This window comes from Mustela lutreola, chromosome 4 (genome assembly GCF_030435805.1).
Source record: "Mustela lutreola isolate mMusLut2 chromosome 4, mMusLut2.pri, whole genome shotgun sequence".
Classification (NCBI taxonomy): Eukaryota; Metazoa; Chordata; class Mammalia; order Carnivora; family Mustelidae; genus Mustela; species Mustela lutreola.
Window position 1 is genome coordinate 135,633,411 of NC_081293.1, and position 16,604 is coordinate 135,650,014.

The window sequence follows — 16,604 nt, forward strand, 5'->3', positions numbered from 1 at the left end:
AGACTTTTCTATGGAAGACTGTCATTGCCGACACGGGTCCGGGCTGGAATAGTAGGAAATGGGTTGGAGAGTCAGAGAATGTCCTGTTTATGAAAGGCCTAAAGAAAAAAAAGTTTAGAATTCATGGTTTTGCTGAATGTGGTGACCAAGAAGGTGAAGTTCATAAAAGAATGGGACAAGTTAAAAAGAGAAAGGCTGATGAAAGCTGCCGTACCAGCTAGGAAATTCAGTAATAAAGACCTGATCTACAAAAAGTAGCAGTGGAAAGGTCGAGAATGCAGAATATCTGAAAGCTATGCCAAACTGAGGAATTATTTATTTTGGTGCCCCCAGAGTTAGGGGATAGAGGAGAATAAAAAGTCAAAGATGACCTGAAAAGCATTTGACTAAAATGTAATGCTACCCCTGACAGTTACAGAATAAAATAGGATCCCAGTGGAGTAAAGGCAGCTACTCAATCAGCCTCTAATTAGTACGAGTTGGGTAAAAACATATCTTAAAGGCAATAACTCTATACCAATTGCATAGGTGTACAAAATGCTCCAGTTCCTTTATTAACGTCTATTGAATTGTGAGAAAGGTGGAATTCAGGAAATTCACACAACTTGCATTATTTTGGGAAGCTAACTCTGGGCCCAGAAATTTAATCTTGAAATTAATTTATTTTTACCACAGTTATACTCCAGGTGGGCTGGGAGTTTAAGATATCTGTAAATTTATTTAATCCTTCTGGCATTTTCTTCACACCACTGATTCTGAAAGTTTTACTGGCAGTCTAATAATCTTGGCCATGGGAAAGTAAGTAAAATTTCCTTTAAATTATATTTATTGTGAAATGTTTTAATTACCACGGTTAAAATTCAACTGGCAATGAGACTAATTCCAGGTTTGAATGCAAATTTGACAGTCGAGTGATTACCCCAGTTAATGCCATGACTTGCAGAGAAAACAGAAACCTAATTGCATCTGGAAACCAATGTATTATATCCCAGTGACAGCATCTTCAAACAGTGATAATCTGAACAAATTATAGGCTATTTCCCAAGAGAAACGGCTCCAAAGGTATACCTAGCTCTCTAATTTTGTAAACACATGTATCTCACTTCAATTTGACCATCACCTAAAAATTAACTCCTTGAAATTGAGAATGGATCTCTCTGTTATCAGCTTTCAATCTTGGCTACATATTGAAGTCATACAAAGAACTTAAAAAGGGGGGGGCACTGATACAAGAATTTTAGGTGTTCCCCAGGTTATTTTAATGTGCAAACAAGGTTGAGAATGTCTATTCTTAATGATTCTTTGAAAGATTAAATTTCTTTTCATTTTTTTCACAATTTCCTAAAGCTAGGAAAGCCTTATTAGAATATACCACCAGGGGGAGGAGTCAAGATGGAGGAGAAGTAGCAGGCTGAGACTACTTCAGGTAGCAGGAGATCAGCTAGATAGCTTATCTAAAGATTGCAAACACCTACAAATCCATCGGCAGATCAAAGAGAAGAAGAACAGCAATTCTATAAACAGAAAAACAACCACTTTCTGAAAGGTAGGACTGGCAGAGAAGTGAATTCAAAGCGACGGGAAGATAGACCCTGGGGGGGGGGAGGGGGCAGCTCCCGGCAAGCGGCTGAACAACGGAGCACAAAATCGGGACTTTTAAAAGTCTGTTCTGCTGAGGGACATCACTCCAGAGGCTAAACCGGGGGGTCAGCTCCAGAGTCCACGTGGGGTCAGCATGGCCTCAGGTCCCGCAGGGTCACAGAAGGATCGGGGGTGTCTGAGTGTCACAGAGCTTACAGGTATTAGAATGGGGAAGCCGGCTACAGAGACAGAGCCGACAGTAAGATCACAGGTCGGGGTTACCTTGAACCAGTTGCAGGCTTGGTGAGCTCTGAGCGTGGCCGGAGGTCAGGCAGACGGGAAATACTGGGCACTGTTCTCTGAGGGCGCACTGAGGAGTGGGGCCCCGGGCTCTCGGCTCCTCCGGGCCAGAGACCAGGAGGCCGCCATTTGTATTCCCATCCTCCGGAACTCTACGGAAAGCGCCCAGGGAACAAAAGCTCCTGAAAGCAAACCCGAGCGAATTGCTCAGCCCGGCCCCTGGTAAGGGCGGTGCAATTCCGCCTGGGGCAAAGACACTTGAGAATCACTACACCAGGCCCCTCCCCCAGAAGATCAACAAGAAACCCAGCCAAGACCAAGTTCACCTACCAAGAAGTGTGGTTTCAATACCAAGGAGAGCAGCAGAATTCCAGAGGAGGAGAAAGCAAAGCACGGAACTCAAGCTTTCTCCCTATGATTCTTTAGTCTTACAGTTAATTTAATTTTTTTCTTTTTCATTTTTTTCTCTTCTTCTGCTAAAATTTTTGTAACTTTTACCCTTTTCTTTTTTAACATTTTTAACTAGTTTATCTAATATATATATATTTTTTTCTTTTTTATACTTTTCTTTATTCGTTTTCTTTTTTAAATTCTTTTCTTTCCTTTCTTTCTTTTTTTTTTTCTTTCTTTCTTTCTGAACCTCTTTTTATCCCCTTTCTCCCCCCCTCACGATTTGGGATCTCTTCTGATTTGGTTAAAGCATATTTTCCTGGGGTTGTTGCCACCCTTTTAGTATTTTACTTGCTCCTTCATATACTCTTATCTGGAAAAAATGACAAGGCGGAAAAATTCACCACAAAAAAAAAAGAACAAGAGGCAGTACCGAAGGCTAGGGACCTAATCAATACAGACATTGGTAATATGTCAGATCTAGAGTTCAGAATGACAGCTCTCAAGGTTCTAGCCGGGCTCGAAAAAGGCATGGAAGATATTAGAGAAACCCTCTTGAGAGATATAAAAGCCCTTTCTGGAGAAATAAAAGAACTAAAATCTACCAAGTTGAAATCAAAAAAGCTATTAATGAGGTTCAATCAAAAATGGAGGCTCTCACTGCTAGGATAAATGAGGCAGAAGAAAGAATGAGCAATATAGAAGACCAAATGGCAGAGAATAAAGAAGCTGAGCAAAAGAGGGACAAAAGCTACGGGACCACGAGGGGAGAATCTGAGAGATAAGTGACACCATAAGACAAAACAACATTAGAATAATTGGGATTCCAGAAGAAGAAGAAAGAGAGAGGGGAGCAGAAGGTATACTGGAGAGAATTATTGGGGAGAATTTCCCCAATATGGCAAAGGGAACAAGCATCAAAATTCAGGAGGTGCAGAGAACACTCCTCAAAATCAATAAGAATAGGCCCACACCCCGTCACCTAATAGTAATATTTACAAGTCTTAGTGACAAAGAGAAAATCCTGAAAGCAGCCCGGGAAAAGAAGTTTGTAACATACAATGGTAAAAATATTAGATTGGCAGCAGACTTATCCACAGAGACCTGGCAGGCCAGAAAGAGCTGGCATGATATATTCAGAGCACTAAATAAGAAAAACATGCAGCCAAGAATATTATATCCAGCTAGGCTATCATTGAAAATAGAAGGAGAGATTAAAAGCTTCAAGGACAAATAAAAACTGAAAGAATTTGCAAACACCAAACCAGCTCTACAGGAAATATTGAAAGGGGTCCTCTAAGCAAAGAGAGAGGCTACAAGTGGTAGATCAGAAAGAAACAGAGACAATATACAGTAACAGTCACCTTACAGGCAATACAATGGCACTAAATTCATATCTCTCAATAGTTACCCTGAATGTTAATGGGCTAAATGCCACAATCAAAAGACACAGGGTATCAGAATGAATAAAAAAACAAAACCCATCTATATGTTGTCTACAAGAAACTCATTTTAAGCCTGAAGAAATCTCCAGATTTAAAGTGAGGGGGGTGGAAAAGAACTTACCATGCTAATGGACATCAGAAGAAAGCAGGAGTGGCAATCCTTATATCAGATCAATTAGATTTTAAGCCAAAGACTATAATAAGAGATGAGGAAGGACACTATATCATACTCAAAGAATCTGTCCAACAAGAAGATCTAACAATTTTAAATATCTATGCCCCCAACGTGGGAGCAGCCAACTATATAAACCAATTAAGAACAAAATCAAAGAAATACATTAACACTAATACAATAATAGTAGGGGACTTTAACACTCCCCTCACTGAAATGGACAGATCATCCAAGCAAAAGATCAACAAGAAAATAAAGACCTTAAATAACTCATTGGACCAGATGGACATCCCAGATATATTCAGAACATTTCATCCCAAAGCAACAGAATACACATTCTTCTCTAGTGCACATGGGACATTCCCAGAATAGATCACATCCTCGGTCCTAAATCAGGACTCAACCAGTATCAAAAGATTGGGATCATTCCCTGCATATTTTCAGACCACAATGCTCTGAAGCTAGAACTCAACCAGAAGAGGAAGTTTGGAAAGAACCCAAATACATGCAGACTAAACAGCATCCTTCTAAAGAATGAATGGGTCAACTGGGAAATTAAAGAAGAATTGAAAAAAATCATGGAAACAAATGATAAAGAAAACACAACAGTTCAAAATCTGTGGGACACAACAAAGGCAGTCCTGAGAGGAAAATATATAGCGGTACAAGCCTTTCTCAAGAAACAAGAAAGGTCTCAGGTACACAACCTAACCCTACACCTAAAGGAGTTGGAGAAAGAACAAGAAAGAAACCCTAAATCCAGCAAGCAGGAGAAGAGAAATCATAAAGATCAGAAAATGAAATAGAAGCAAAAAAAAAAAAAAAAAAAAAAAAACAATAGAACAAATCAACAGAACTAGGAGCTAGTTTTGAAAGAATTAATAAAATTGATAACCCCCCCAGACTTATCAAAAAGAAAAGAGAAAGGACCCAAATAAATAAAATCATGAATGAAAGAGGAGAGATCACAACTAACACCAAAGAAATACAAACTATTATAAGAACATACTATGAGCAACTCTACATCAACAAATTTGACAATCTGGACGAAATGGATGCATTCCTAGAAACATATAAACTACCACAACTGAACCAGGAAGAAATAGAAAGCCTGAACAGACCCATAACCAGTAAGGAGATTGAAACAGTCATTAAAAATCTCCAAACAAACAAAAGCTCAGGGCCAGACAGCTTCCCAGGGGAATTCTACCAAACATTTAAAGAAGAACTAATTCCTATTCTCCTGAAACCGTTTCAAAAAATAGAAATGGAAGGAAAACTTCCAAACTCATTTTATGAGGCCAGCATCACCTTGATCCCCAAACCAGACAAGGATCCCATCAAAAAAGAGAGCTAGAGACCAATATCCTTGAGGAACACAGATGCAAGAATTCTCACCAAAATACTAGCCAATAGGATTCAACAGTACATTAAAAGGATTATTCACCAGGACCAAGTGCGATTTATTCCAGGGCTGCAAGGTTGGTTCAACATCGGCAAATCAGTCAATGTGATACAACACATCAATAAAAGAAAGAACAAGAACCATATGATACTCTCAATAGATGCTGAAAAAGCATTTGACAAAGTACAGCATCCCTTCCTGATCAAAACTCTTCAAAGTGTAGGGATAGAGGGCACATACCTCAATATCATCAAAGCCATCTATGAAAAACCCACCGCAAATATCATTCTCAATGGAGAAAAACTGAAAGCTTTTCCGCTAAGGTCAGGAACACGGCAGGGATGTCCATTATCACCACTGCTATTCAACATAGTACTAGAAGTCCTAGCCTCAGCAATCAAACAACAAAAGGAAATTAAAGGCATCCAAATAGGCAAAAAAAAAGTCAAACTATCACTCTTCGCAGATGATATGATACTATATGTGGAAAACCCAAAAGACTCCACTCCAAAACTGCTAGAACTTATACAGGAATTCAGTAAAGTGTCAGGATAAAAAATCAATGCACAGAAATCATTGCATTTCTCTACACCAACAACAAGACAGAAGACAGAGAAATTAAAGAGTCAATCCCATTTAGAATTGCACCCAAAACCATAAGACACCTAGGAATAAATCTAACCAAAGAGGAACAGAATCTATACACAGAAAACTATAAAGTACTCATGAGAGAAATTGAGGAAGACACAAAAAAATGGAAAAATGTTCCATGCTCCTGGATTGGAAGACTAAATATTGTGAAAATGTCTATGCTACCTAAAGCAATCTACACATTTAAAGCAATTCCTATCAAAGTACCATCCATCTTTTTCAAAGAAATGATACAAATAATCCTAAAATTTATATGGAACCAGAAAAGACCTCAAATAGTCAAAAGAATATTGAAAAAGAAAGCCAAAGTTGGTGGCATCACAATTCCGGACTTCACGCTCTATTACAAAGCTGTCATCATCAAGACAGCATGGTACTGGCACAAAAACAGACACATAGATCAATGGGACAGAATAGAAAGCCCAGAAATAGACCCTCAACTCTACAGTCAACTAATCTTCAACAAAGCAGGAAAGAATGTCCAATGGAAAAAAGACAGCCTCTTCAATAAATGGTGTTGGGAAAATTGGACAGCCACAGGCAGAAAAATGAAATTGGACCATTCCTCATACCGCTTATGAAAATAGACTCCAAATGGATGAAGGACCTCAATGTGAGAAAGGAATCCATCAAAATCCTTGAGGAGAACACAGGCAGCAACCTCTTCGACCTCAGCGCAGCAATATCTTCCTAGGAACAACGCCAAAGGCAAGGGAAGCAAGGGCAAAAATGAACTATTGGGATTTTTATCAAGATCCAAAGCTTTTGCACAGCAAAGGAAATAGTTAACAAAACCAAAAGACAACTGACAGAATGGGAGAAGATATTTGCAAACGACATATCAGATAAAGGACTAGTGTCCAAAATCTATAAAGAACTTAGCAAACTCAACACCCAAAGAACAAATAATCCAATCAAGAAATGGGCAGAGGACATGAACAGACATTTCTGCAAAGAAGACATCCAGATGGCCAACAGACACATGAAAAAGTGCCACAATGAGATATCACCTCACACCAGTCAGAATGGCTAAAATCAAGAAGTCAGGAAATGACAGATACTGGCGAGGATGTGGAGAAAGGGGAACCCTCCTACACTGTTGGTGGGAATGCAAGCTGGTGCAACCGCTCTGAAAAAGCATGGAGGTTCCTCAAAATGTTGAAAATAGAACTGCCCTATGACCCAGCAATTGCACTACTGGGTATTTACCCTAAAGATACAAACGTAGTGATCCAAAGGGGCACGTACACCCGAATGTTTATAGCAGCAATGTCCACAATAGCCAAACTATGGAAAGAACCTAGATGTCCCTCAACAGATGAATGGATAAAGAAGAGGTGGTATATATACACAATGGAATACTATGCAGCCATCAAAAGAAATGAAATCTTGCCATTTGCGACAATGTGGATGGAACTAGAGCATATCATGCTTAGCGAAATAAGTCAAGCGGAGAAAGACAACTATCATATGATCTCCCTGATATGAGGTAGTGGAGATGCAATATGGGGGGTTAAGGGGGTAGGAGAAGAATAAATGAAACAAGATGGGATTGGGAGGGAGACAAACCATAAGTAACTCTTAATCTCACAAAACAAACTGAGGGTTGATGGGGGGAGGGGAGTTGGGAGAAGGGAGGTGGGGTTATGGACATTGGGGAGGGTATGTGCTATGGTGAGTGCTGTGAAGTGTGTAAACCTGGCGATTCACAGACCTGTACCTCTGTGGATAAAAATATATTATATGTTTATCAAAAATAAAAAATTTTTAAAAAAAAGAATATACCACCAGTGGGTGCCTGGGTGGCTCAGTGGGTTAAGCCATTGCCTTCATCTCAGGTCATGATCTCAGGGTTTGGGGATCAAGTCCTGCATCGGGCTCTCTGCTCAGCGGGGAGCCTGCTTCCTCCTCTCTCTCTGCCTGCCTCTCTGCCTACTTGTGATCTCTCTGTGTCAAATAAATAAATAAAATCTTTAAAAAAAAGAAAAAAAAAGATATACCACCAGTATGGGGAAAGAGGAATGAGGGAATGAGGAAAAAATGATGGAGGGAATCAAGTAAACAAGAAAACAATACAAAAACCAGAAAAAGTGTTTTTTCTAGGATGTAGGGGATCTCGATAAGGAGAAAATTATTTAAGCCCTTTTAAATGGACAAACCCAATACCGAAGACTACTCTGTATCAGAAATATTGAATCTAAAGGAAGATGAAATTGTTCAGCATTTTAGGTAAAAATCTCTTTCCCTTTGGCAGAAAAGCTATTTCCTATTGGCTTTCTTATTATTTGATAGGCTGGCCAATAGTTTTGATTTTCTTAAAATGAGTATTTTGCTGATTTCCAGCCTTGACTTCTACTTTTACTGGATCTTCCATATTCCTTTTCTTTACTCATTAGGCAACAAAATACAGATGTTTGTTCCAAGTGGAAATTTGAGACTACCCTGGAGGATAACAGAACCACTGAATATAAGAGCCTGGGTACCTAAATCATGACAGGAAAAGCTGCCCATCAAACATACTTTGGACTATGAAAAAGATTAAGTATGTATTATGTTAAGCAACTGAGATTGGGGTTTGTTTGTTACAGCAGCTAGCTTTACTTAACTTGACAATGTACAAATTGACTATCCAAATCCAAAGATTCCCATTCTGTACAGTTATTTGCCAAAACATTTGTTTTAAATTTTAAAACAGACCAGAAAAAAATCCTTAATGAATTTAAAAGAGTTCAAAACATGTAAAATGGTTTCCAGAATGGAAATTAAATTAAGAATTTAATTCCGTTCTGGAATTAAATTAAGAAATCAACAACAGAAAGAAATCTGGAAAATGCCCAAATATTTAAAAACTGAAACACATCTAAGAAACTCATGGACTGAAGAAGAAGTCAAAAGGGAAATATATGTGTTGAACAGAATGAAAATAAAACCACATTTCAAAATTTGTAGAATGATGTTACAGCAGTATTTAGGGAGCTGTATAAAACATTATATTATAGTTATTTCTTTAGTAAATCAGTATCTCTTCAATTCTGTTCCTCTCTTGCTCATTATTTCCTCCCTGCCCAGGTGAAGATGGAAACTATGATTTTTATCTTCTCTGTCTTACCATTAACTATCATAATTTACCCACTAAATAAACATGTATTGAGAGACTACTGTTGGCCTATAATGCTGGTTTAAGAGTAAGGCTTGATAAATAGTTCCGGATCAATAATGAGAAAATTTTGGCTTGGAGAGAGAAACAAAGGAAATGAATAAAATTAGCAGCTCCTCTGTCCAGATAGCTTTGTCAAATAAGAACATTTCATATTCAGGTTCATCCACTTTATAATCTCTTTTTTTTTTTCCCATTCATAATCTTGATGTTTATTTTCCTCTCTTTTCAAGAAGAAGCCATAGAATTACAAATCTAATGTCATTGCATTTAATGCACAGATCTCTGGTATCTACAAAAAAGAGCTTATCTCCTCCAAGTACGTCCAGTAAGACTATCCAATGTCTGTGCATTTTCATGAAAGTACAATGCTTTGGATTTACCTTTCTAACCTGATGTGTAATTCTGATGAAAATAAGAGTATATCGGCACTGAGTTTGTCTTGAAGTCCTTCCTGCTCAAATGTTCTGTCTCATCACTGGAGTAGTTTCTGAAAAAGCAGAGCTATCTTCACTCAGTTCCTTCAGCCTTGGAGGAGAAAGGGCGTATCCCCAAAACTTCTGTTTTCATCCCTTTGTAATGTTTTAGAAAATAACATGTCTGGGTACCTCACTTTAAACTTGTTTGTGTTTCCATCTTCTCTGAACTCTCCATATTCAGACTCCGTGAGTGTACCCACTTGAAAGTCACACTTCTCTTGACATGCCCTATATTAACCCCTTCACAGGTAAAGCCGTGCCCCATGACCCTGAAAGAATGATTCTCATCACATTCCCACCCCTTTATGATGGACAGCCACCTTTTGAGTAGACAGGCACATGATTCCTACTCAATTCCCTGAACTGTTTTAGCCAACTCTTCCCAGATTTTTTCAGCTCCATTATATCTTCCTTATGACTTTAAAACTGCACATATTATCCAAGAGCTCATGTAAGAGGAAGGTGGTGTTTGCAGTTTGAGTCCCATTGCCTTTCTCATGATTCCTTCCATTTGGGTGGCACTGTTGTCTGCATTCCAGAACGTACCTTGCCAATGTCTTCAAGGAACAATCACCCATGACCGCCACATCCTGTTTTGGAGCTAAAACTTAAAGCTCAAAATTTATCATAATTTATATTTTGGAATCTCATTTTCTAAGATGCATTACTTAAGTGTGGCCACAATAACAATTCCTGCTCTTAAACTTTTTTTAATCACTATTTAATGTTTCTCATATGTTAGTTTAATAACCCTTTTGTGTTCCACATCTGGTTGCCTAATATTTTAAATGACATCATGTAAAGCATATAAACTGAGCTCCCTCCTTCCAAGGTACTATGTGAATCTTACTAATTTTTATCAGAACACAATAAACCTTGCCATTAATAGCCCTTTAGATTGAAGCTGGGTAGAACCAACCCTTTGTATTCAGAATGACAAGTTAATAATCACTGCCATCTGCAGGCAACAACAGCAACAACAACAACAACAAAAAACTGGCTTCTACCAATTTGCTTGATCAAAGGCAATTTCAACTGAACAAAATAATTGTATTTCCAGGGAACAATGCATTCATAGATAAAAACAGACTTGGTTATTTCCTGCTCTCCATATTTACATTGGAATGAACAGTACCCAGAGCAAACAGAAGAATAATATTGAGCAAAAACAGTTCCATTGGCAATCCTGAGGTCACAATCTTTACTTGGGAATGTAGAATGGAAAGCAAGATGAGGATGGGGATAGATGTGTCCCCCAGTAGAATTATTTTGTAACAGTGCTACTCTCAGTTGACAAATACATTTCATTTATTTCAACTTCATCTGCTGAATATCTGTCTGGTGCCCATACTCAGCTCAAGCCTATATTACCTATTATTAGGGCAGGAAATTGATGCATTCTATTTATTTGTTTGCATTGTTTTCTCCATACTGGAGAAAATGTTGGAGATATATTTGGAGAAAATATTACCATATCAATAGGAAATATGTTTTGGTATAATGTTTTCAAGAAGATTCGTTTTTTAAGAGATATCCTTGGGTGGTAGTTTAATCCGTATTTCCAGATAAGAGCCTCTTTTGGCATTCAGAGAAAGAAAGAGAGGTACAATGTATCTCTTGTAGAGACAGCATACCTTGTTTTTCTTTGCAAACTCATACCTAGCATGGGGCCTGGCACATAGAGTTTGTATTAAGAGTGTACCAAGTCAATCAGAAATATAAGTGAATAATTAACAAAGGACCATGAAAACAGTTACTAAAATATTTATTGCTTATTGGAACTGGAATTAAGGATTTTTTATCTTTTTGATTATCTTTATTTTCTGGGTATATTCAATGAATATGTATTACTTTTGTACTTTAAAAAAAAAAGTGTGGGAAATCATAGGGAAAGCCTTAATTTAGTTAGAAATTTTTAGATCTTAAAAGGGAAGTTTATTACACATGCTGTAGGAATTTTGCCTTTATTTATCATGATCAGCAGTTTCTTGGCCATAATTTGAACTAATATAAGTGCCTATTCACCTGTTGGGGAAAAAAGTGTTTTCCTACCCTCCTCTGATATTTCAGAAAACAATAAGGCTCTGAATCATCCCCCCTCATAGGAAGCAAGAACAGGGTAACAGGGGAAAAGAGCTCCTGGGAACACCAAAGAGAACAAGATTCTAGCACCAGTTGTGTTGTAACTCTGAAGTGGGGGAAGTGTTATAGAAATGATGTTAGGCTCTTGGATTGTTATATTTGCAGCTGTTCTTATTTGAAGTGGTATGTATCTTACGTCAACTGACCTCAATTTTATAGTTATAGTTTGAGGGACAGTTTAATTGCTTTCGTGAAGTTGTAACATTTGTCTCCATTTCAGTCAATTCCCTGTCTGGAAACAATCAATGATCACCTAGGACTCTCAAGCAAGAGTCCCACCTAGTGGTGGCTCGTTTAATATGCACATAGCTCTGGAGCACTGGAGAGAAGGAAGAAAGAACCCCACAGAAATAATATTGCCAGGATTGGGTTGGCCAGTACACTGATTGTGAAGACTCCCTCCTACCTAGGATTTTAGATCTCAGAAACGTGACAGTTCCTGTCAGTTCAGGAAACATAGATTCCTGAATCGCTACTATCGCTACCTTATGTTACCAAATATGAAATTCTTCTGGAAGATGTGGTATAGATACACAATGGAATATTACTCAGCCGTAAAAAGGAATGAAATCTTGCCTTGTGAGACAACATGGATGGATCTAGAGGCTTAGTAAAGTAAGCCAGAGAAATACAAATTCCATATGAATTCACATGTGGAACAAGTGAACAAAAAAAAAAAAAAAAAAAAAAAAAAAACAAGTGGATACATAAATATGGAAAACAAACTAGTGGCGGCCAGAGGAGAGGAGGTACAGGAGGGGTTGGTGAAATAGGTGGAGATCAGGGGTACAAACTTCCAGTTACAAAATAAATAAGTCGGGGCACCTGGGTGCCTCATTGGGTTAAGCCTCTGCCTTTGGTTCAGGTTATGATCCCAGGGTGCTGGGATGGAGCCCGCATCGGGCTCTCTGCTCAGTGGGGAGCCTGCTTCCCTCTCTCTCTGTGCCTGCCTCTCTGCCTACTTGAGATCTCTGCCTGTCATATAAATAAATAACATTTTATAAATAAATAAATAAATAAGTCACAGGGATGAAAAGCCCAGCATAGGGAATATAGTCAATAATATTTTAAGTTTGTATGGTGCAAATGGTAACTAAGTGTGGGGAGCTTTTCATAATGTATATAATTGTGGGATCACTGTTGTACACCTGAAACTAATATAATATTGTATGTCATACTTCAATTAAAAATTAAAAAGATTAAAAAATTAAATGTTCTTTTGAGAGAGAGAGAGATTGAGGGAGAGGAACAGAGGGAGAGGGAGAGAGAGAGAATCTTGAAGCAGGCACCATGCCAGCCCAGAGTCCAGTTCTTATTTGAAGTGGTATGTATCTTCACAATCCCCAGTATTATGAGCTGAGCCAAAATCAAGAGTCTGCTGCTTAACCAACTGAGTCACCCAGGCATCCCCATCACATTTTTTGGTACAACCCAGCCCAAAGCACTGGTTTCAGGGAGCCACTGTCCTTTCATTCACTTATTCAATCACTTCATGAACATTTACTGAGTGCCTCTAATTCCCAGGAACTGGAATTAAACATTGAAAAATGTAAAGATGATTGAGGTACATTCTGGAGCTTAGAAGGAGTTCATAATCTGTCATGCGACCCTGCGCTGGATAATCTGTGGCCCGCTCAGCACCAGTGCCGTCATCCCCTTTAAGGTTTGGTCTCAAAAATCCCCTTCTCAGAGACTGGAGCTTCCTGTAGAAGGAAGTTGCTGGAGATTTGGGAACAGAAAGAGGAGCTGTATACTGTAAAGGCAACTGCCGGCCAAACTCAGGAACAGAAGGGATTCAGAGCGGCTCCCTGCTGAGCTCTTGGGGACTACCTGGGTCACTGAGGTGCCCAGAGCACAGGAGAGTGCTTCTCGGAGTGTAGCATCTTCCTGGTGAGTTTCGGAGAACCGCCCTGCCTGTGACTTCCTGCCAGGTCTTCCGAGTTGGCCTCCCTCCCCCAGACTCCCCCACCTTCATGACTTGCTCAGCTCTTCCAGCGGTCAAAGAAGCCTCTCGTTCCTGTAGCAAATCCTGTAAGCCCAGAAAACATGGAGTGGCTTCTCTTTTCCTGACCGAGCCCTGATTGATTTAGTCACACAGTGGGCTAATCCTGTAATGACTCCGGAATATCCGAGGTGTTGATGAGAAGTGAATGGTAGAAAAGCATCCCAGCCTTAGAAGGACCAGGGAAGGCTTCCCAGAGAAAGTGGCATCGAGATAAATCCTAAAGGTAAAAAGAAATTATCCACTTTTAAAGGAAGACATAGAGACTAAAGTATTTGGGGGGAGGGGAAACAGGTTTTGGAAAGACTAGCTAACTAAAATAATAATGTTTAAAGGAAAGACAACAACACAAGACTGTAAGTTACTAAGTTTGCAATTACTGTGTTGACCGAGAATACAATAGCAGTGTTCTCACATGAGTATCATTCCTGTAAAGCTCATGACAGATTTGGAGATATCCATGTGGCAAAGTATAGCAATGCCGTTGGTACTTCATCTACGTATCCCCTGAAATCCGATGGGCCCACAAAACTCCCCAGCTGCTGGGAAAGCTTGCACATCACTTTAGGTGGCATGCTCTGCTTTGGGCTCCATGAGGGCAGAGAGGAGGGTTGGCCAACTTTGCATTTCACACCTGCGATCCCATTAGGCTTCTCCTCTCTAGGCGGATGATGTGTAAGTCTTTACAGGAATGCATCTCTAAGACCTGCTCTTGAAGAAGGGGAAAACAGAGGTTAAAGGATTACTCTGTTTCCTTTTCTGATGGGCACACACACACACACACACACACACACACACACAGTCAAGAAGATCTTTACCAGAATTTCCAGCGAGAAAATAGAAAAAGTAGGGATGTAGGAGATGGCGATGGAAAATCAATGTCCCTGCCTCTCACCTCCCTAAAACGCACATATGCACACACGCTCTCTAGCTTTTTCATCCTTTCCACCTTAAGAAAGCACTGACCTCACTGCCTTAATCTCCTGGCTGTGACCATGCTGTCACCCCCCCCCCCCCAGAATACTGAAAAACACCCTTTGCATTTTCTTTCTGTGCCCCATGTTTCTCTTTTCTCCCCACCACTTCCAGGTCTTCCTTCCAATACCTCCATTTTGCTAGACTGCTACTCTTCTGGCAAAAAGTAAGCAAGTCTCAAAACTTCTCTTGGGTCCTGTCCATTCTTACAGTCTTCTCTGCTGCCTCTATCCCAGCCATCCTCACTCTTCTCCGCAATGTCGCCACAAAGCAGAGGATGGGGGAGATTTTGAACTTGAGAGGGAGCAGAGAAGAGATCATTTGGCCAGTCCTATTCCCATTATTGCCCGCTTTTGTTTTTCTCTAGTTATCCCCGAGAGTCTGGAAAAGAAAGCCGCAGACATCTCGCACAAGCATGAATCTCCTCCCCCTAGTGCCGCAGGGTTCAAGGAGGAATTTGTCACCTCCACCAATAGCATCACTTTGACCTCGTCAAAATTTATGGAACTGGGAAGACCGTCTAAAATGGAGTCCCTCATACACCTAAATGATCAAAAGCTGTAAATCAAACAAATACAACTCTGGAATATAATGTGCTCTATCTGCCTACCTTGACAAATACACCGCTGTAAGGTCAAAATTGAAACACGGACTAACTTGTATGTCCTGGAAGTTGTTACGGTCGTAGGTGGTGGTGTTTGTGTCTTTCTTGCACCTTATGAAATGCCAACAGAGTATTACTCCCACCTTAAAAGACCACCAGAGACGAAAAACATAGAGACAAAAGACAAAGCCAGCATTCTTACCGATTGGTTGCAGCGACCCGTTGACCAGTTGTCTGGTGGGCTTGAAGGGGAGATCTCGGTGGAACCTCCAAATGAAATGCCAACAGAGTATTACTCCCACCTTAAAAGACCACCAGAGACGTGAGTCAAAGCCAAGCAGCAAGGGTCGTTTATTGCAGGTTCGAACCTGGACCTCTGCGCCTCTCGTTGCCCATAACCCCCAGAGGTCCAGAGCTGGGTTGGTGCAGGGTTTTTATAGACAGATACAAACAAGTTTCGGGTAGGGCTGAGCTGATTGGTTGACAGTTTAAACAGGCATTCTTGGCGCCAGCAGATTGGTTCAGGGGGCTCGCGCACGAAACAAGCAAAGCAGTCTTACAGAAGCAGAACTGGCCGGTTAGCCCGCGCGCACGAAAAAGCAAGCATTCGTACAGAAGTGAAACTAGCTGGTTAACAGGATAAAAATGCACTTCTAGCCAGGGGGGTTCTTTTGGTCTTTCATTCCCCCCTTCTCTCAGGTGCCTGAGGAGCCAATCTTGGGTCCTTGGTTGTCATCAGTGAGGTCGTGGTTGTTGCTCAAGTCTAGGGGCTGATACTGCTGTCTTAGGAGCATGATTTGTACTGTCTGAAGGCGTTGATTGACAAAGGCCACCAATTGATTTAAAATACATGGGCCAAAGGTCAGTAAAAGGATCAGAATACAAAGGGGTCCTAGTAAGGAGGATATTAAGGTGGTCAGCCAAGGGGATGAATTAAATCATGACTGGAACCAACCTTGCCCAGCTTCACGTTCCCTTTTCCTTTTTGCCAATCCTTCCCGTACCTTAGCCATTGAGTCTTTGACTACTCCTGAGTGATCTGTATAAAAGCAACATTCTTCCTTAAGGGCAGCACATAAGCCACCTTGTTGGAGGAATAGGAGGTCCAATCCCTGTCTATTTTGGAGGACAACTTCTGCTAATGAGCTGACAGACTCCCGAAGTTTAGAAATGGATAATTCTAATTCCTGTATATCTATATCAATGGCTTCTCGTAAGTATTGATAGTGATGTTGTTGTGAAATTAGGGCTGATGCCCCGGTAGCCACCCTGGCGGTACCTAACCCTAGGCCTAGCATAAG